We start from the raw sequence: 20697 nt of genomic DNA, 5'->3' as shown, positions 1-20697 counted from the left end.
AACCAGTTCTATGATTCTATGATTTTAACCATGCAAAGTAAGTGAGTGTATCCAAAGAGGCAAACTATTGCTTTACATAGCACTGATGTACAGGTTTGGCTCTTCAGCCAGAACACCTGAGGGATGCAGAATCAGAGAGATACTGCGCTCCCCTGGTCCCCCTGCCTCACCCTGGGCTTGATGCTGTGCAGGAAGATGGTGCTGAGGCAGTCAGCAAAAGGCTCACTCTGAACACAACAGGAAACAAAACCCAAGCACAGTGTCACATCCTTCTCCAGCAGTAATTTCCTCATGCTATGAAAGCCATATAATGTTCTTTGCACAATTTATTGCAAATCACTCATGGCTTGTTTAACACTTGGCTGATTTTATCTTGATTTATTGCATTGCTACCGTACAGGGCAAGGCAACAGTCCTGTCTTTATGGGCTTTAATCAAAGACTAAACACCTGGAGTTTGCAGCCCTGTGCCTGAGGGTTCCTGTATCCAAAGTCTACATGTGATGCTCAGGCTCCTGTGAGCCCCTGGCCAGTGAGTGACCTGAGCCCAGAGACAAACAGAGGTCAACACTGCTCTGCTTCCCTCCTCTCTTTGCAGCACACTGATGTCCAGCACTGCCAAGCCAATGTGCTGAGTATCACACTCCACAGACATGGGATTCCACTTCTCCATTGTTCTGAGGAGGGACAGTGAAACCACTCACTCCTCTGGCCACTCCTATTGTCCTTTACCTTGCCATTCTATGGTGGCTCCTTCAGGTCTTGGGTGAGATTATGGTTCCACAGCTGTCCACGCAGTTCCTGGCACAGAGTCCTAATTCAGTCAGGTTGAGGGATTTGGAGTTGTTCAGCCTAGAGAAGAAAAGTCTCCAGGAAGACCTTAAAGCAGCCTTCCAGTACCTGAAGGTGGCTACAAAAAAAGCTGGGGAGGGTCTTTTTCCAAGGGTCTGTGGTGACAGGACAAGAGGCAATGGTTTGAAACTAGAGCAGCGGAGATTTAGGCTGGACATTAGGAAGAAGTTCTTTACTATGAGGGTAGTGAGATACTGATTGCTCAGAGAAGTTGTGGACACCTCATTCCTGAAAGTATTCAAGGCCAGGCTGGATGAGGCCTTGAGGAACCTGGTCTAGTGGGACATGTCCCTGCCCATGGCAGGGCAGAGTTTGGAACTGGTTACAGTTGAAGACAAATGCCTTAATTGTAAAGTCTAAATAAAGTTTTGGAGAGGATTTGAGGGCACATCCCAAAGGGGCTGAAGAGAACACAAGAGGTAGATTTATCCCAACTCATTGATTCCTTATTTTTCGACAGAGCTGAGAGTTCAGAGTGTTCTTTTGTTCTCTGGCTTGCTTGCTTTTCTCACCATCTCTCCCTCTGGCCTTGACTACTTCTCGTTGACGATGATAGTTTAGGCTGGTAAGAACACTGACTGGGAACGGGGATGGGAGAATGTTGTGTTAGCTGGTCACAGCCCCTGGGCTTTGTCTGGGGGGTGGTGCTGGGGCTTTGCCTAGGGGTGTTAGCTGGGCTACTGTCTAGTCGTGTATATGTGTGTGTATGTATCACTGAATCACGGATTGTCAGGGGCTGGAAGGGACCTCCAAAGCTCATCCAGTCCAACCCCCCTGCCAGAGCAGATCACCTAGACCAGATCACACAGGAACTCATCCAGGTAGGTTTTGAATATCTCCAGAGAGGGATACTCCATAACCTCCCTGGGCAGCCTGTTCCAGTGTTCTGTCACTCTCAGAGGGAAAAATTCCTCCTCATGTTTACATGAAACTTCCTATGCCTCAGCTGCCACCCATTGCCCCTTGTCCTGTCCTTGGGCATCACCCAGCAGAGCCTGGCTAAGGCCTCCTGGCACTCACCCTTTACATACTTATAAACACTGATGAGGTCACACCTCAGTCTCCTTTTCTCCAAGCAGCAGAGCCCCAGCTCCCTCAGGCTCTCCTCAGGTAGATTTGTATGTTTATGACCTTTTATATTTGCCTTACTTTTATAAACATCAATTTCATTTTACTTCCAAAATTCTGAGTACTGTGGTAACTTACCTTTGGGGGGTAAATCCCAAACCCTAAGTGTTGTGAGCCCACCACAGAGCTAAAAGATTTTTAAGGTCCTTTCCAACTCAAGCCATTCTGGGATTCCTCCCAAAGCTGACAGCCTGAAGAGGCAGAGGTCAGGTAAACAAAAGCACACTCAAAGAGACAGCAGTATTGCACCTACCAAAATCTACCTGTGGGCATCACACAGGAAATTCATCACAGAGCCAAGAGCAGATCCAGACTTCCCCAAGACCTAATTCCAACATCACTATCTCCTACCTCAGACATTAGGGCACGCTGCAAGAAGACAATTGATGCTGGCAACATCTGAGTGATTTCCAGCTCCAAGGAGGGGAGCACAAGTAGGCAAATCCACGGAGAGCATCTGGAAGTCAGGAGAGCATCTTCTTGCTTTCTGTGGGACAACCAACAACATAAGACATAAGGAACAGCTGCCTGAGAGAATCCCTTCATCACTTCAGACAGCCAACAAAGCCAAAAATAAACAGTTCAGCTTGGCCAGTATTTGAAAAGATTTTACTGCTGGAAGGCCAAAAATTCTGTCTATCAGAAAATCTCTACACAAAACCAAGTTAAAGGAGTAATTGGTTTAGAAAGAGTTGGACCAAATGAACATGAAACCCAGAAACCATCCTCATGAAACTCCACTAGCTCCCCCCAAACCCCCTTCAAAAGAAACATTAACTCTATAAAATAACATACTCTGTACCACCAATTGTACCACAGAGCTCTGCAGCTCCCCATGCAACCGCTTGCCCCACCAAGCATGCCTGGATGAAAGAGCCGCCATGGTGCCCTTGGGCAGAGCTTGTCCCACATCAACTCCCCCCCTCCCTCCACAGGCATTGCTGTAGTGTCCTGCTTCACACACAGCAGGCAGTGTGGTGGGACACGAGGAGCATGTTGGCTATTTTAATCCCACACATAGACACTGAACAGCTGCGTGTGTCAAGCCCAGGCCGAGCGCAGCCACCTCCCCCTTCCCAAACCTCGCCTAAAACACCTGGTCCTCTCCTCCCCTGCTGTGCCATGGCACCCATGCAGTGAGCTGGTACGGATGGCCAGCTCCACAGAGGGGTGCAGAGCTCTGCTGCCATCATCTCCAAGACTATATTGTCTTCTCCAAGACTCACAAGACCCAGAAGTTCACAGTGACAGCTGTGGAGGACAAATGCGCAAGCAGAGCCAAAGTTATTTCTGCTCCATGAACTCCAGGGATTCCTAGGCAGATGCTGGTGAAGACAATTCCCTTCTGACCCCTGCCATTCTTTGGTTGTCACAAACTGGAACCCAGGAGGTTCCACTTGAGCAGGAGGAGAAAATTCTTTGCTGCAAAGGTGCCAGAGACCTGGAGCAGGCTGCCCAGACATGTTGCAGAGCCTCCTTCTCTGGAAAGATTCCAGACCCACCTGGACATTGTGATCCTGAGTTACCCTGCTTTAGGGAGATAGGTTGGACTATAATAATCTCCAGAGGTCCCTTCCAACTGCCACAACTCTGTGATACTGTAACACGGTGTCCCAGGAGGCTAATAGGTGTCCTGGCTTGCCCTACCCTTCCACTGCTGGGGAAAGCAAGAGCAGGAGGAAAACAAAGGCTTGGGCCATTATGTCCCCTCCCAAAGTAATAAACAGGTACCCACAGGTGTTTAGGTTCTTGTTGGTGTCTTGTCCAAAAAGGGCGAGCAAGCCCTGGGTTCACCTAATGTGGTCAGTTTGGCAAATGCCATTTTGATTGGTGAATCTCTGTGGCCAAAGGAGCCATTGCACTTGGGCAAGTAAATTGAGCTAAGCTGCAAGCAGTTGAGCTGCCTCTGCCTGACTGCTCTTGGACAACGTGTTCTGCTCTGCCTCATTCTTCAGACCAGCTTAGCTCTGGTATTTTGGGCTTGAACTACCTGGAAACTTAGCTGCCTCAAGTTTCCCAGGAGAAGGCATTTAAGTGTCTCACAACATGGCAAGAAGTGCCACCAACATGGTGCTCTCTGCACATCTGCAAGAGATGCTGCCTGCACCTCTGCAAACCTCTCTGCCAAGAGGACCAGGATCAGGTCAGAGATTGTCTGCCTCTTTGCCAGCACCCTGGGAAGATCTAGAAGCCTCTCAACAGCTAAGCAGTTCCAACACTGCCACAAAGGAGCCAAGGACTATCTGAAAAAGACCAGAAGAGGCATTTAGTGCCATGGTCTAGATGACTGGATGGGGCTGGGTGCTAGGTTGGACTAGATGATCTTGGAGGTCTCTTCCAACCTGGTTGATGCTATGATTCTGTGATTCTACTCCACCACAGCGAGTAGCACAGACTTTCCCTAGGGCTCCAGGCTGCTGCCACAAGCTCCAGAACTAATGTATCCCAATGCAATAGACACACCTGGCAGCCCTGCTGAAGATGCAACTCCAGACCCCAGGGCTTTAAAGCCAACACCCAGATAAAGCTCCTGAGAAAATCCAGACTTACAACAGCCTTAGGGAGGACAAAATTTTGTCATGGAGACGTCTACAGATGACAAAAGTGTCTCTGAAAGATCTCCCCACGTCTGCTGTCAACCAGATTTTCCATCAGTGTCACCAGCTGCTCACAGCAACAAGGTTTTAAACAAGCAGGAAGGTGGCTGCGTCCCCACAGCAGTCAAAGGTGCCTCTGTTTGAACAGCTGTGCTGCTTCCAGGGATCTGTGCTCCCAACATCAAAGGGGAACCACTGGAAAAGGCAGTAGCAGGTTTTTAGCAACCACAGAGCAAAGCCTCAATGCACCCAAGTATAGCAGAGCTGCCACCTGAGAGCTCTGCCACTCTTTGCTTTGCTGCTCTTAGAATCATGGATTCATTTTGATTGGAAAAGACCTTTAGTCACCAAGTCCAACTGTTATCCAACTCTACTAAGCCTGGTGCTAAGCCACGTCCATCAGCACCACACCTCTGCAACTTCTACATGCCTCCAGGGATGGGGATTTGACCAACATGCAGCCTGTTCCAGCATTTGAGAACCCTTGCAGTGAAGAAGCTTCTTCTGATATCCAACCTAAACCTCCCCTGCTGAAACTTGAGGCCATTTCCTCTTCTGTTATTGCTTGTTCCTTGGGACAACAGACCAATCACCACCTCACCCCAGTCTCCCTTCAGGGAGCTGTAGAGAATGAGAAGGTCTTCCCCAGGTGGAACAAGCCCAGTTCTCTCTGCTGCTCCTCACAAGACCTGATCTCCAGATATTCTTTAGAATTCAGCAGATAGGAATTATTCATGGGAATGCTAAAAGGGAAGGAGGTTGTAAAATTCTATTTTCTGGGTAATTCAGAAGTGGACTTGACCATACAGGTCTTTCCCTATCTTCATGGTTCTATCAAAACCAGGGTCCCAATTAAGGAGCAATGCTATGATAGCCATGTACCAACCAGTGGCATGCTGGAGTATTCCATCAGCCATATCCTGGATGTCACAGGGTTCCAGCAGATGTTGGGGGACAGACACAGAAAGGAATATGAAGCTTGAGCAGACAAAGCATGCTGATAGAAGCCAGACTCTGGCTAGCACAAATGGGAGCCACACACTTTAATCTGTATTAAAAACCGAGCAGAAGCACAAGCTTTCTGCAAGCCAAAGATAAATGGACCAACTCCAGCTCACCTTTGCCCTTTCATTAGTTCTGGATGTGAAAAATGTTCTCATTTACAGACCTGTGGAGGTAGGCAAGTAAATAAAGGTGCAAACAAGCTGGAAGCAATAGGTTAAATGCATCTGTGGGACAAAGAGCAGCTTGGTGCTAAGCTAAGCAGACATCAGGATGCAGAACGAAACTCTATTTCTGAGTAATCCAGTCCAGGTGCAGAGCAGCACCAAGAGGGAGAGACTGATTTCTGTGTTTAAACGTGAGTACTGTGCTCAGTTTTGGGCTCCCCAGTTTAAGAGGGACAGAGATCTGCTGGAGAGAGTCCAGCAGAGGGCTATGAGGATGATTAGGGGACTGGAGCACTGCCTGATGAGGAGAGGCTGAGGGACCTGGGGCTCTTCAGTCTGGAGAAGAGAAGACTGAGAGGGGATTTAATCAATGTCTATAAATAGCTGAGGGCTGAGGATCAGGAGAGGGGAACAGGCTCTGCTCACTGCTCCCTAGGATAGGACAAGGAGCAATGGATGGAAGCTGCAGCAGAGGAGGATCCACCTCAACACAAGGGGGAACTTCTTTACTGTAACAGTCACAGAGCACTGAAACAGACACCCCAGACAGGTTATGGAGTCTCCTTCTCTGTGTTCTGTGTGACCTGAGCTAGACTGTGTGGTACTGCTCTGGCAGGGGGCTTGGACTCAATGATCTCTTTGGGTCCCTTCCAAGCCCTGACATCCTGTGAGCCTGTGAAACAGCCATTTCCCCAGCACATGCAAGTCTGTGAGTTGTCTGAGAAGTGTTTGCTACAGGTAGATTTCCCTGGGTGCAACCATGGTCTTCTGGCCACAATTCAGTCCATTGTGCTGGTGGTGCCACCTGAAGCCTTCCTACAGAGAATGAGAAATGGCTCTAACAAAATCAGATGCTTTTACCAGTGAAATCCCCCATGTTAGAGGAAATCCAGTTTGCTGAAAACCCAGAAATCCAAAAGCTTGGATTTTCAGGACAGGAGGCACAACTTGCATTTTGTAGAAGCTGAGGGGAAAGGCCTCTTGCCAAGCAGCTGAGATGTGTGTTGCATGGACATCTGCTGCCAGCTGGGTAATTCACAATAAAGCCATCTCTTATCCCACTTTAATCCATAACTTCTTCATTCTCATCATGCCAGTCACAACATTCTGTCCTGGGGCTGTTCAGCCTGGAGAAAAAGAAGCTGAGGAGAGACCTTTCCACTCTCTACAACTCCCTGAAAGGAGGTTGGAGCCAGGTGGAGGTTGCTCTGTTCTTGCAAGGAACCAGCAATAGGACAAAAGGGAACAGCCTCACATTGGACCAGAGGAGGTTTAGATTGGACATGAGGAGCAATTCCTTCCCCAGAAGGGTTGCCAAAGCTGGGGGCAGTGGAGTCCTCATCGCTGGAGGAGGTTCAAAGGGATGTGGTTTAGTGCTGACCTGGTGTGGCTGGTTTAACAGCTGGGCTTGATAATCTTAAAGGCCTCTTCCAACCAAAATGATTCTGTGATTCTTTTCTCCCTTAGCCCATGTCTGCCTGTGAACTGAGCACATCCTGGTTCCAGCCATATGAGTTGCCTCATCCTTGCTGCTGTTTTAAGCAGTGAGATTATTTGGTAACCACCAGCAAAAGCCTTGAAGACCTTCAGACAGAGACATATCTATTAGTTTAGGCTTCCTCACTGGTATACAAGTCAGCATTTCACATCCCCCAAGGCCTCATAGAACACATCAGACCTCTGCTCTTCCAATATCCCTCCTCTTTCATTGCAAGAGGACCAGCCAGTGACCAGCCAACATCCTTAACTGCTCCCTTGGAGTGGAGGCCCCATTGTTTTAAGCAACAGATACTAAATTAGAGAAGAGTAGATTCAGACTGGATCTTAGGAAGAAGTTCTTTGATATGAGAGTGGTGGAACACTGCAATAGGCTGCTCAGGGAGGTGGTGGAGGCCCCATCCCTGCAGATATTCAAGGTGAGACTGGACAAGACTCTGAGCAAAGTGATCTAGTGGAGGATGTCCTTGCTCACTGCAGGGGGATTGGACTAGTTGACCTCTAGGAGTCCCTTCCAACCCAATGCACTCCAGGACTCCATGATCTACTTGAATTAGCTACTTCCATTTGAATGTATTAGGCTGGACCCAAATGTGGGCACAGAAACCAACTGCAGTTATTATTTTCAGGTGACAAGCGTGAGGATATCCCAGGGAGATTTTCAGCTCTTCATTTCAAGGCCAATGCATGATTTTCAGGGCTTCTGAAAGCATTGGATGGGATGGTTTTGCAATAATGCAGAGGACCTGGGAGAGAGGTTGTAGTGGGGAAGAGAAGGAAAACCAGAGCCCTCTAGAGAAGTGAATAAAAGGACATTAATAACAGGGCCTGACTATTGCACTGAAAGCTGTCACACAAGCAGTGTGTGGCCCATTCCTGACCCACCAAGGTGATTTTGATTGCATACAACTCAAGAAGTTGTAGAGGCTCCAATGCTGGAATTGTTAACAGCCAGGTGAAGAGAGGCCTTTGAGGAAGCTGGTCTTGTAGGAGGTGTCTCTGCCCCATGGCAGGAAGCTGAAGCTAGATGATCTCTAAGGTGCTTTCCAACCCAAATCATTCTAGGGTTCTATGAGCTTCCCATATCGACCATGGAGAGGGAGAAGAGGGCTTAGAGCCCATCACAGCTCTGTTTGTGTTAGCTCTGAGGCTTTATATGTGGTAGAGCTGCAAGCATCATTATTCCCTCCCTCTCCTCTCACCTCTACTTTGGCATAGCCAGCCCTGGAGAATAGTGCAAAGCTTTTTTGGAGGTTGCTGCCACATCCACTCTCTTGCTGCTCCCCCTCCAGAAAGCACTGGTGCAAAAGGAGCAGCACCATTTTCACACGCTCCAAGCCATCACCTTCTCCACTTCTGAGCAGCCAAGGCAGGACTTGCTGCCCTCAGCTCATGGCACAGAAAAAAAACAAGAAGCAAGTTATTTACAGAGGAACGACCTACTCAGCAGTTGTTAGCCCAGCTCCAAAGAGCTCACTGCTCTTAATGACGCCTCCAGAGCTTTGCTGGGAGAGAATATTAAGAAGGAGAGCAAGAAAACAAGCTGGTTATCTTTGGTGACTGACTGATGCCAGCAGACTACAACTTGCTAGGCATTTTCAAACAGCATTTACAGCTGACAGCTTGACATTTGGAAACTCTTAAGGACCTGGGAGGAGATAGGGGAAATTTCCATTCAGGAAGGCCAAAGTGCACTAAAACTGCTTTTGGTTGGAGCTGTTGAGAAGGGAGGTAAGAGCTGACAGACACACGTGATTCAGGGGCACCCTTGCCTCTAAGGACAAAAAGCAGTTTGGTGCTTGTGCTAACAGAGGACATGAAGGCACCAAAGCTGAGGAAGGATTAAGCATCCATATGGTGGGTACCAGGTTAAGCACCGCATCCCAGCGTTACAGGGAGGGCTGAAGAGCCACACCGCAAGGTAGCTCCTGGCCAAGGACTTCTGGATCTTGGCAGAGGATGAAGGAGGTCAGTAGATCCTCCTGTTCAACTCTCCACTGTTGCACTCAAGCCCCTCCATGATGAGGCTGCAGTAACTAGGGGGAAGAAGGCTTCACCTCTGTCTCTTCATATTCACATCTCTGGGGTGGGTACTGGAAAATAAAAGAAATGCCTTGGAATCAGATTGCTTTGGGTTGGAAGGGACCATTAAAGGTCAACAGCAGGGGCATCTGCACCTAGAGCAGGTCATTCAGAGGCCCAGACTTGGAATGGCTCCAAGGATCAGGCACTTCTCTAGGCAACCTAGGAGAGGGTCTCATCACCTTCAGTGTAAATCTCCACTGGCCACTGAAAATCCAGTCTTTAATGGCCTCAGCATGCATCCTCAGTCCATTTCATTCAGCCAAAAGGAGAAACTCCAAAAGAAGCCCCAAACACCAGGAACAGAACCCAAGAGAAGGAAATTAAACAAAATCAAAGCCTGTTTGTGACAAGCTTTGCCATCTCAGTTTTGCCATACAGGACAAGCATCCTGCTCTTGATGACGTCCAACCTCCCTGTGTCCTTTTCTCCTTTCAGACAGGAGCTCAGGATGTGGCACTGGGAAACAAGAAGTGCCAGGACCTGTATGGGATCTACATCTTCATATACTGTGTGCCCTCTGCTGGCGGCCTCCTTCTGCAGGAGAACAGGAGAACCCTGCAGAGGCCTGGTGGGACCTGGGTCTTTCCTTCAGATAGAGAAAAATAGACACAACACAAGTCACCCAGCCACAGCAGCAGCAGAGAAAGGATTTAACTTATGCACATTACACAGTACCAGGGAATGAGATTCAGCCTCTTCTGGCCGTCCTTGGACCTGGCTGGTTCCTGCAGGAGCTCCTGCAGCCCATCTCTTGTTGACCAACTGCTTGGCAGACTTTTACTCCAATGAGCAGGCTTCTTGACACGACCATGCCCTGAAACAAGTGAGGGCAAAGCAGACATCTGAGTGATTTATCCCACCACCTGTCAGGTGATGTCCACATGCAGCAGCATCACTGCTTGCACCCCAGATTTGTTGCTGCTAAGCATAGGTCAGATGAAAATCTCCACAGCTCTGAACAGACAGAGCTGGCAGAGGACCATGCAGCACCAACAGCAGGCTGCTTTGGTCTTCACCAAGGTCATTTCAGTCGCGTTCACAACCTTAGAACCACAGAATCAACCAGGTTGAAAGAGACCAAGATCATCCAGGCCAACCTAGCACCCAGCCCTATCCAGTCAACCAGACCATGGCACTAAGTGCCTCAGCCAGGCTTTGCTTCAACACATCCAGGGACAGTGACTCCACCACCTCCCTGGGCAGCCCATTCCAATGCCAATCACTCTCTCTGACAACAACTTCCTCCTAACATCCAGCCTAGACCTCCCCCAGCACAACTTGAGACTGTGTCCCCTTGTTCTGTTGCTGCTTGCCTGGCAGAAGAGCCCAACCCCACCTGGCTACAGCCTCCCTTCAGGTAGTTGTAGACAGCAATGAGGTCTGCCCTGAGCCTCCTCTTCTGCAGGCTGCACACCCCCAGCTCCCTCAGACTCTCCTCATAGGGTTTGTGTTCCAGGCCTCTCACCAGCTTTGTTGCCCTTCTCTGGACACATTCCAGCACCTCAACACCTCTCTTGAATTGAGGGGAGCTTTGCACTAAGAATATTTGGCCACTTAGATCTGATTGGTGTGAAAGATTGCACTTCCAGCAGGTTTGCCTTTGCTCAGTCCTGCTAAGCCTCCCTCGGCTGGGCAGTACCTGGGGAGCTAGAGAGAGTGGTCCTGTGGTGTGCAATCTCATGCTGCTGCTCCTGCTATTGCTGTGACCCAAAGCTTTACATAAACCTACTGCCAACCCTAGGGGTCTTCACCCCTAGCCAAAATCTCACCTGCTTGCTAAGGGCCTGGTCTCCAGGCTCATTTTTTAACCCAGTCACCTATTCACACTTATTTTCTTCACGCACCAGCATTGTCTTTGAGCACAGGTGATTCATTTCTCTTCATCCACTGAAACTGCCCCAAAATATTTGTTAACCAAGAGCCAGCTGAAGAAAGAAAAAAAAAAAAAAGGCAATTTTGATCTTTTTATTTCTCTTGTGTGTGTGTAATAAAAGCAGTTTCCTTACCAAAAATACAAGTGAAAGAAAGAAGCTCAAGACAAGTGGCTTCAGTGTGCCTTTGTAAGTCTGGATTGGACCTATTTTCATCCCATTCTTCTTTCCTTCATGATTTGTCTAGAGCTTTGCTAGCTCTGAAAGGGCAGTGGGTGTTGGGATTGTATGAAAGGAGATGGAAAAGCAAAGTACTCTGCTTGCCACTCTTCAGCTATATTAGCTGCTCCTGAATGGCACATCTGTGAAAACACTTTGCCAACAGACTCTTCTTGCAGTCATTTAATGTTTGGGGGTTTGGTTTGGACTTTTTCCAACTTGGAATCATACAATTGTAGAATCAGTCTGGGTTGGAAGGGACCATAAGGATCCTGTAGTTCCAACCCCCCCTGCCATGGGCAGGGATATTCTACCCTAGATCAGGCTGGCCACAGCCTCATCCAGCCTGGCCTTAAACACCTCCAGGGGTAGGGCCTCAACCACCTCCCTGGGCAACCTATTCCAGGCTCTCACCGCTCCCATGCTGAACAATTTCCTCCTCATGTCCAGGCTGAATCTCCCCACCTCCAGCTTTGTTCCATTCCCCCTAGTCCTGTCACTACCTGAACTTCAGCTCCTCCAGAGAGATTCCCTCATTTCCAGGTCAGCAACACACTGAGGTCTGCTTCAAACCTGAATTATTTTCACATAGAATTATAGATCTGTCAAGAGACCTTTAAGATGATCAAGCCCAACCATTAACCCAGCACTGCCAGGTCACCACTAAACCATGCCCATGTGGTTGAATCTCATATGGCTCCTGCCCCTTGTAGCATCATTGGTTATTGAAAACTGGATGAGTTTGTGTAAACTCTGAAGGGTTTTGGTTAAGTTCACATAACCACCATGAGAGTCCCTCCAACATTTCTTCCTTTCACAAAGCTCTTGGGATTTCACAGGAATCCCAGCATGGTGAGAGTTGGAAAGGACCTCCAGTTCAACCCTCCCTGCTAAAGCAGGGCACTCACAGCAGCTTGCTCAGGATCACCATGGCCAGCTGGATTTGGAAGCTCTCCAGACAAGGAGACTCCACAATCCCTCTGGGCAGCCTGCTGCAGAGCTCTAGCACTCTCACACCAAAGAAGTTTCTCCTCCTGGTCAGATGGAACCTCTTGGGTTCCACCTGAGTGCCAGCTGCCCTCATCCTGTCACTCAGCACAACCAAAAAGATTCTGGCCCCATATTCTTGCCCCCTACCTTTTAGCTCTTGCTGAGCATTGAGAAGATCCCCTCTCAGGTTAAACAGCCCAGGTCTCCTGGATGTAGGGAGGAAGTTCTTCCCAGAGAGAGAGATTGGCATTGGAATGGGCTGCCCAGGGAGGTGATGGAGTCACTGTCCCTGCAGGTGTTCAAGAAAAGCCTGGATGAGGCACTTAGTGCCATGGTCTAGTTGACTGGATAGGGCTGGGTGCTAGGTTGGACTGGATGATCTTGGAGGTCTCTTCCAGCCTGGTTGATTCTATGATTCTCTCAGCCTTTCCTCCTGACACATATGGTCCAGGCCCCTGAGAATCTCTGTAGCCTCCAGCAGTTCCTTGTCTCTCTTGAACTCTGAGAAACATGACCCAAAAGTGCTGAGAAGTTTCCTTGCCTCAACCTCATCACCTCAGGAATCTGAGTCTCCATTTTCCTTAAAAAACCCATTTTCCATCTGTCACACAGCAGAGCCCCATCCTAAGCTGAGCACCCTGAGCAGCCCTGGTGGCTTCCAGGAGATTCCAACTTCAGTACAGACTAAGGAAACAGAAACCTCAAGGAAAAAAAAAATAGAACACGAGAAGAGAGCAATGAGCAAGGGAGAATGCTCTATAAAAAGGGCTACAAAGAGGCTAATGACACTGTTTAAACAAAGTTGTCTCCTGTGATAGTGCTAAATCCTTTTTATGACCTTTCAGCCTTTAAAAAAACAGTTTATAAGACAATTTCCTAGTTGCAAGCCTTGCTGACAGTCACTAACTACTTATGGTGGTACCAGGAGCCCCATTAAGGAACAAATAAGGTCCATTTTATCATTTTCCCCTCCCTCTTATAAAAACCCTTAACTATTTCCCCTTCTTCAGCAGTTAGAGCACTGAACAACCAGCAGCAGAGCAGAGAGAGAAGAGGAAAAGCCATTTGAAGGAAAAGAAATGTCCTCCAAGAGCAGCAGCATCACAGGAGGAAGCAATAGTTGCTGAGAGAGATAAAGCACATCCTGCATGAGGTTGCTGCATGAACGCTGCTTTGATCACAAAAGCAAGGAGACAGTTTTAATGGTCTGAAAACACATGAAAAGCAACATAGAAAGCAGCTTTGATACACAAGGCAGTGGCACAGGATGGGTTGGGTGACCTTTAACGAGCACAGGCAGTGCAACAAGAGAATAATTTGATGGGGAAAGAAAAAAAAGCTCCAAACAAAACAAAAAAATTAAAAGGAGACCAAAACCCCCAAGAGTTTTGTGGCACAGGGAGAAGCACAGGTGGGGTTTAAAGCTCTGATGACTTCCAGCACGTTAAGAGGAGGCTCAGGGGTGACCTTACTGCTGTCTACAACTACCTGAGGGGTGGTTGTGGCCAGGGGGAGGTTGCTCTCTTCTCTCAGGTGGCCAGCACCAGAACGAGAGGACACAGCCTCAGGCTGCACCAGGGGAAATTTAGGCTGGAGGTGAGGAGAAAGTTCTTCACTGAGAGAGTCACTGGACACTGGAATGGGCTGCCCGGGGAGGTGGTGGAGTCGCCGTCCTTGGAGCTGTTCAAGGCAGGATTGGACGTGGCACTTGGTGCCATGGTCTGGCCTTGAGCTCTGTGGTAAAGGGTTGGACTTGATGATCTGTGAGGTCTCTTCCAACCTTGGTGATACTGTGAACCTTGCAATGCTCTATCTGTCCTCAGACACACACCCCCCACCCCACCCCCCCACCAAGAGCAGCAGGTGCCCAGGAGCTCCCAGGAAGAGGGAATTTGGGGTATTTGCAAAAAAATCAGATCTGGAGTACACTTAGAGCAAGGCTGAACAGTTGTATCTTCACACAGCTGCTTTTTGATGGGAGGTTTTGCATGGGCCACCTTGGAGCTATCAGGATCAAGAAAGACTGAAGGTTGAAAAGGACTACAGAAAGCTGTGAGAGACTAAATCTTTTGCCTTGTCTAATTCCCTGCCTTATACAATTGATTCAACTCATCCAAGCTCCATATTCATGTAACCTTGGGAGACACTTTGTGCCTCCATCTTCTTGAGCAGAGCTCCACTTCAGACCACTCTAAGCAAGGTCATTACTTTTCAGTAACTTTTCTGTGAGCTCAGCACTTCTCAAACTAAGGTTTTAAGCTTGAAATGGGGGTCATAAGCCCTTTTTAGCTGGGTTACCAGCCCTTGGCAAGTTCATGCTTATTCCAGATAATCTAGAAGGCTGAGTTGAGGGAAGAACACTTCTTGTGGTGGCTGGATGGGCATTTGAGCATTATCTACTTTCAGTTTATCTTTGTTAGCCAGCAAATTCATCTGCCTCCTCTACAGGCCTGCATTATCAATTCAAGGCTACTAGGAAATATCTGCAAAGCCTTCTGCTGGCAGCAAGCAAAAACTCTGCTCCACAGATAAATGTGCTGAGGCGCCTATCTCTGAGCACTGGGAGCAAGAATGGGTCAAATGGAACAAAATTATTTTGTGACCCTAAGAAATGGGGTGAGAGACCTGCAAGGCTGTCCCCACTTCAGTTGTGTGCTGCGTGGTGTGAACATGTGGAAGGTGAATGTGAATGTGGGGCAGGCTGTGGATGTAGTCTACCTGGACTTCAGCAAAGCCTTCAACACTGTCTGCCACAACAAGCTCCTGGCAAAGCTGGCAGCTCATGGCTTGGACAGATTCACTCTGATATGGGTCAAGAACTGGCTGGAGGGCTGGGCCCAGAGAATGGTGGTGAACAGTGCCACATCCAGCTGGCACTAGTGGTGTGCCCCAGGGATCAGTGCTGGGTTCAATATCTTTACTGATGATCTGGACCAGGGGATTGAGTCCAGCATCAGGATGTTTGCAGATGACATCAAACTAGGAGCAGGTGTGGAGTTGTAGGAGGGTAGCAGAGCCCTGCACAGGGACCTTGACAGGCTGGATGGGTGGGCAGAGGCCAATGGGATGAGATTTAACAAGGCCAAGTGCAGGGTCATACACTTTGGCCACAACAACCTCAAGCAGTGCTACAGGCCGGGGACAGAGTGGCTGAGAACAACCAGGCAGAAAGGGACCTGAAGGTACTGGTAGATAGTAGCTGAACATGAACCAGCAGTGTGCCCAGGTGGCCAAGAAAGCTAATGGCATCCTGGCCTGGATCAGGAATCAGGTGGGGTTGGTCTCTTCTCCCAGGCAACCACCAACAGAAGAAGGGGACACAGTTTCAAGCTGTGTCAGGGGAGGTTATGAGGAAGTTCTTCCCAGAGAGAATGATTGGCATTGGAATGGGCTGCCCAGGGAGGTGGTGGAGTCACCGTCCCTGGAGGTGTTGAAGCAAAGCCTGGATAGCGCACTTAGTGCCATGGTCTGGTTGATTGGACAGGGCTGGGTGCTAGGTTGGACTGGCTGATCTTGTAGGTCTCTTCCAACCTGGTTGACTCTATGAAGGGCTTTGGTTCTTTTGTTTGAGGCAATAACAGCACAGAAAGCAAGAGATGCAATGTCAGACCCACCTGACAAGGGGTGGCATCAAGCCGAGGCATTATCCTGGACCAGAAGGGAATCTTGATGCTGCTGACTGTGGGTTTAGGGCTGTCTGGCCTGCTCTCTCCACAACTCCTCAAAAAGCAGTTGAAGAGTAGTGGCTGATGGTCTCTTCTCCCAAGTACCTAGTGACAGCATGAGAAGAAATGGGCTGGAGTTACACCGGGAGCAGTTTAGGTTGGATGTTGTGAACAATTTCTTTCCTGCAAGAGTAGTCAGGTATTGGAACAAGCTGCTCAGGGAGGAGGGGGAATCACCATCCCTGGAAGTGTTCAAGAAATGTGTGGCTGTGGCACTTTGGGACATGGTTTAGTGGCCATGGGGGTATTGGGTTGACAGCTGGGCTTGATTTTGGAGCTCTTTTCCAACTAAAACAATTCTATGAGGGCAACAACCAGAGAAGCCTCTCAAGCAGGTGCCACTGCCAGGGAAGTGTTTCGATCAGCTTTGAGGCTCCTTTCTGTTGCCACTGTGGTCCCAGAGAGCATTAGTAGGACAGTGACAGAAGCCTCATACATATTAAACACCTCGAGGGTGAAATGCTTAATAAACCATCACATTCAGAGCCTTTTCCCCCTCTCTGCTGTCGTGTCTATCTTAACTTATTCCTGCTCTGCAGAGGAAGTGGCAGGATTTAATAGCCTTTCATTAGAATGTCAGCTTTTAAAATGGTCCAAGTGTTATGCACAGGCCAGCTTTCAGAAAAGAGAAAAGTGAAATTCAGCACATGGAGGAGGAATACTTCTAGTTTCACCCAATGAAAGGGGTTAAGTGCAGTGGTGTGTGTGCCTGGCCCCTTTCTGTCACGTCTGGAGAGGAGCTGTCACTCTTTCCCTCCCAGCCCAGCCTCCTTTTTGCTTCTTTTCCATGCTTCGTGTCCCTGCCACTCCATGAAGCAGCTTCCTCTGGGAGTTTCGGGATGTCATTCCCTTGAGCAGCAGGAGGGACATCACTACCACCATCAGCTTTAAGACAGCAGCAGGGCTGCCCAGCTGCAAGTTAGAAGGCTCAAGCATTTCTAAGCCAAGGTCTGCTCTGTCTTTGCTCCTTTCCCTCCGTGTTTCCTTCTTTTATCTGTGCCTGAAGAGTAGTTTGTTTAGGTTTACCCTTTTAAGCCAGCCACCAACAACCCCTATCTTCTCAGTTCTTTTGCTGAAAGCCAGTCCTGAAGAGCTGGTTTTCAGGAAGAGGAGGAGATTCTTCCCCACCAAAATGCAGCTTGAGTCTTAGCCTAATAAGAAAGAAGAGGCACCAAATACTCCTCAAGCTTTCTTGCTCCACAGGTTATATTTCAACTCCCCTCCTGAACCTAAGAATTGTTTTGCTTGCTACTCTGGAGCAGGTTTTCTTTACTCACTGCTGCAGAACTAGGAATGCAGAGGGATATTCTGTCCACTGCTCAGGCTGGCAGAGGCTGGACCTGGCATCCTGGTTCCCATATCTACGCTCAGAAGGGCTTTTGAAACAAAGTTTCATAGCAAAGGTATGAAATGAAATTGATTCTAAACAGATGTTCCAGAAAGCAGCATGTTTATATTATGCAATATAAATCAGTGAATGTTTCTCCCCAGGCTTGCTCAGGATTAGAGAAACCCATCCTTGCTTCTCCCTGTGTTTAATTCTCAGACCAATCCCACATCTTTTTCTCCACCTTTCACAGTTTGGGGTTCAGTTTTCAGCTGGAAAAGCTGAAAGGCAGCATCTGCTCCCAGGATTTTGCTCACAGGGGGGAAAAAAGTATCCAGAATGAAGCCTGTTCCCATCACAATCTCAGCCCAGACACAAGGTGTTCCACAACTCATCCATGTTTTGAAGGGCTCATTAAAACCAGACCTTCTGAAACTTGGAGGCTCACCCTTCATTACTGACTGCACTATCCTGGAAGCCTGTTACTGCTAATTGGCACAGAGCTGCACTGAAATCATGGAGCCAGCTCAATTCTAATCCCATACAAGGACTGTGTCTAGATTTCAAGGGAGGAAGGTTTTTACCCCAGAGCCTCTTAGAAGCAAATCCTATTTAGGTCAGCAGTGACATCTTTTTTCTTTCTGAAATAGTAGGCTGAATGCCAATGAAATTGGAGCACATTAGTTTGAGCAGTCAAGGGATTTACTTTAGAATCCTATGGATAACACCCATGTGAACACTGCACAAAATGCAACCTGCTGTGCTGAACTTCCATCAAGGTACTCAGCACTGCTGGTTGAACATCAGAGTTTCCACTCCAGAGGAAACCCAGGTTGCTGTTAAAAGAAATCCTCTTTAACCCTCTTTGGAACAAAGCCCCACACTAAGGGTGCCCATCAAAAGCCTTGATTCAGTAACAGATGTGGGAGCTCATAGCACAATATGTATGAGAAGACCTTATAAAGCCCCAACAGAGAGCTCAGCTGTTAAAATGTTGTGTTTCAGTACTAAATCAGGGTGGCTTAATGATGCATTGTCAAGCAAACAAAAGCTTGGATGGAGAAAAGCCTTGCCCCAAGAGGTTTCAGCAGGCAGCACATCCTTCTAGGAGAGGATGGCTCTTTGGAGTTATTAAACTGAGGTTTGGGGAGATTCGTGACTTGCTCAGCAAGAGAAGCTGGGTGAGTGATAGGACAGGCAATAAGCTCTTTGCTGCCCCAAAAGCTTGATAAACCCTGCATCCCTCAAGACCTTTTGTTGGGAATTAGACAGTCTGGTGGACTTGGAAGAGTAAGGTTAATGGTTGGACTCCATCTTGAAGGTTTTTTGCAATCTAAATGATTCTATGATTTTCTATTCACAGGACCAGCTATAAATCCAAGAGAGACACAATACTGCCCAGGGACTGCTTTATTTCTAGCCTCCATCCCCAAGGAGTCAATGCAAGTGGCTTTAGGAGCAGTAAAAACAGAAACATTGAGGTTGGAAAAGCCCCTCAGGATCACCAAGTCCAACCAACAACCCTATTCTACAAGACACACTCTAACCCACATCCTCCCACACCACAGCCAAACGACTCCTAAACACATCCTGGGTTGGCAACTCCACCACCTCCCTGGGCAGCCCATTCCAATGCCTGACCACAGAATCCTGGAATCAGTCAGGGTTGGAAGGGACCACAAGGATCAGCCAGTTCCAACCCCCCTGCCATGCCCAGGGACATCCTACCCTAGATCAGCCTGGTCACAGCCTCATCCAGCCTGGCCTTAAACAGCTCCAGCCATGGGGCCTCAACCACCTCTCTGGGCATTCCAGGCTCTCTCCACTTTCATGCTCAACAACTTCCTTCTCACCTCCAGGCTGAATATCCCCACCTCCAGCTTTGCTCCATTTCCCCTGGTCCTGACACTCCTTGCTAGTCTAAAAAGTCCCTCCCCAGTCTTTTTGTAGGCCCCCTTCAGATCCTGGAAGGCCACAAGAAGGTCACCTGGGAGCCTCCTCTTCTGCAGACTCAACAGCCCCAACTCTTTCAGTCTGTCCTCACAGCAGAGCTGCTGCAGCCCTCTGAGCATTCTCATGGCCCTTCTCTGGGCACACTTCAGCATCTCCACATCCCTCTTGGAGTAGTGGCTCTAGAACTGGATGCAGTACTCCAGGTGGGGTCTCAGCAGAGTGCAGTAGAGGGGGAGAATCACCTCCCTCAACCTGCTGGCCACACTTCTCCTGATGCAGCCCAGGCTCTGCTTGGCTTTCCGGGCTGCAAGTGCACACTGCTGGCTCATATTGAGCTTCTCATCCACCAGCATGCCCAGGTCCCTCTGCTCAGGGCTGCTCTCCAGCCAGTCACTGTCCAGCCTGGATTTGTGCTTGGCATTGCCTTGACCCAGATGCAGGACCCTGCACTTGGTCTTGTTGAATCTCATGATGTTGGCCTGTGCCCACCTCTGCAGCCTGTCCAGGTCCCTCTGGATGCCATCCCTGCCCTCCAGTCTGTCTGCTGTACCACACAGCTTGGTGTCACCAGCAAAACTTGCTGAGGGTGCACTTAATGCCTCTGTCCACATCACTGACAAAGATGTTGAACAAGACTGGTCCCAGGACTGATCCCTGAGGGACTCCACTTGGCCATGGACTCATTGACTCCCACTGGGAAAAAAATTCTTCCTAGTATCCATCCTAAACCTACCCTGGGGCAGCTTGAGGCCATTCCCTCTCGTTCTACCACTAAATACCTGTGAGAAGAGACCAGCATCAACCTCTCCACAACCTCCTTTCAGGCAGCTGTAATAACCACAGCACTCTCCAGCTCTCAACATGGCTTGTACCTACTCTTCCTCCTCAGCCAGGATCTGTGCTCTTCTCTTCGTCATCTTCCACAGCAACGCCACTCAGGCTCCACATCAAGGCTGTAGACATCTGCTGCCTCTCCAACTGCTCTTCAGTGACAAGCTGACAAGTCCTCACTTTGACAGTCACGCAAGATTTACAGCTTGTCAGACACTGCAGTTGTCCGAGCAGAGCCACCTGGAGATGGGGAGATGGTGGGAGGGGCAGGACTGTGAGTGGATGATGCTGGATTGAATAGAATCATAGAAACATGGAATTGCCTTGATGGGAAGAGTCCTTTAAAGATCATCAAGCTCAGCTCTTAACCCAGCACTGTCAAGTCCCACATTCCCCTGTACTCAGCATGGGTGAGGCCATACCTCAAATACTGGCTTCAGTTCAGTTATAAGAC

The 20697-nt window shown here is 48.8% G+C and overlaps 1 long non-coding RNA gene across 2 annotated transcripts; it reads right to left on the bottom strand.

The window, feature by feature from the left end:
* Window positions 1–349: 349 nt before the first annotated feature.
* Window positions 350–20482, bottom strand: LOC135180341 (uncharacterized). Of its 2 annotated transcripts, XR_010304399.1 has the most exons (4): window positions 20289–20482; window positions 10003–10141; window positions 2331–2466; window positions 350–851 (listed from the first exon to the last, which is right to left on the bottom strand). It is a non-coding gene; the product is annotated as an uncharacterized LOC135180341 (long non-coding RNA). The 2 variants fall into 2 exon arrangements; XR_010304398.1 differs by lacking the exons at window positions 350–851; window positions 2331–2466 and having other exon boundaries at window positions 9955–10141.
* Window positions 20483–20697: the final 215 nt, after the last annotated feature.

This window comes from Pogoniulus pusillus, chromosome 13 (assembly GCF_015220805.1).
Source record: "Pogoniulus pusillus isolate bPogPus1 chromosome 13, bPogPus1.pri, whole genome shotgun sequence".
NCBI classification, from domain to species: Eukaryota; Metazoa; Chordata; class Aves; order Piciformes; family Lybiidae; genus Pogoniulus; species Pogoniulus pusillus.
The sequence above is the reverse complement of the archived record's forward strand: the minus strand, read 5'-3'. Positions and strand labels throughout refer to the sequence as shown.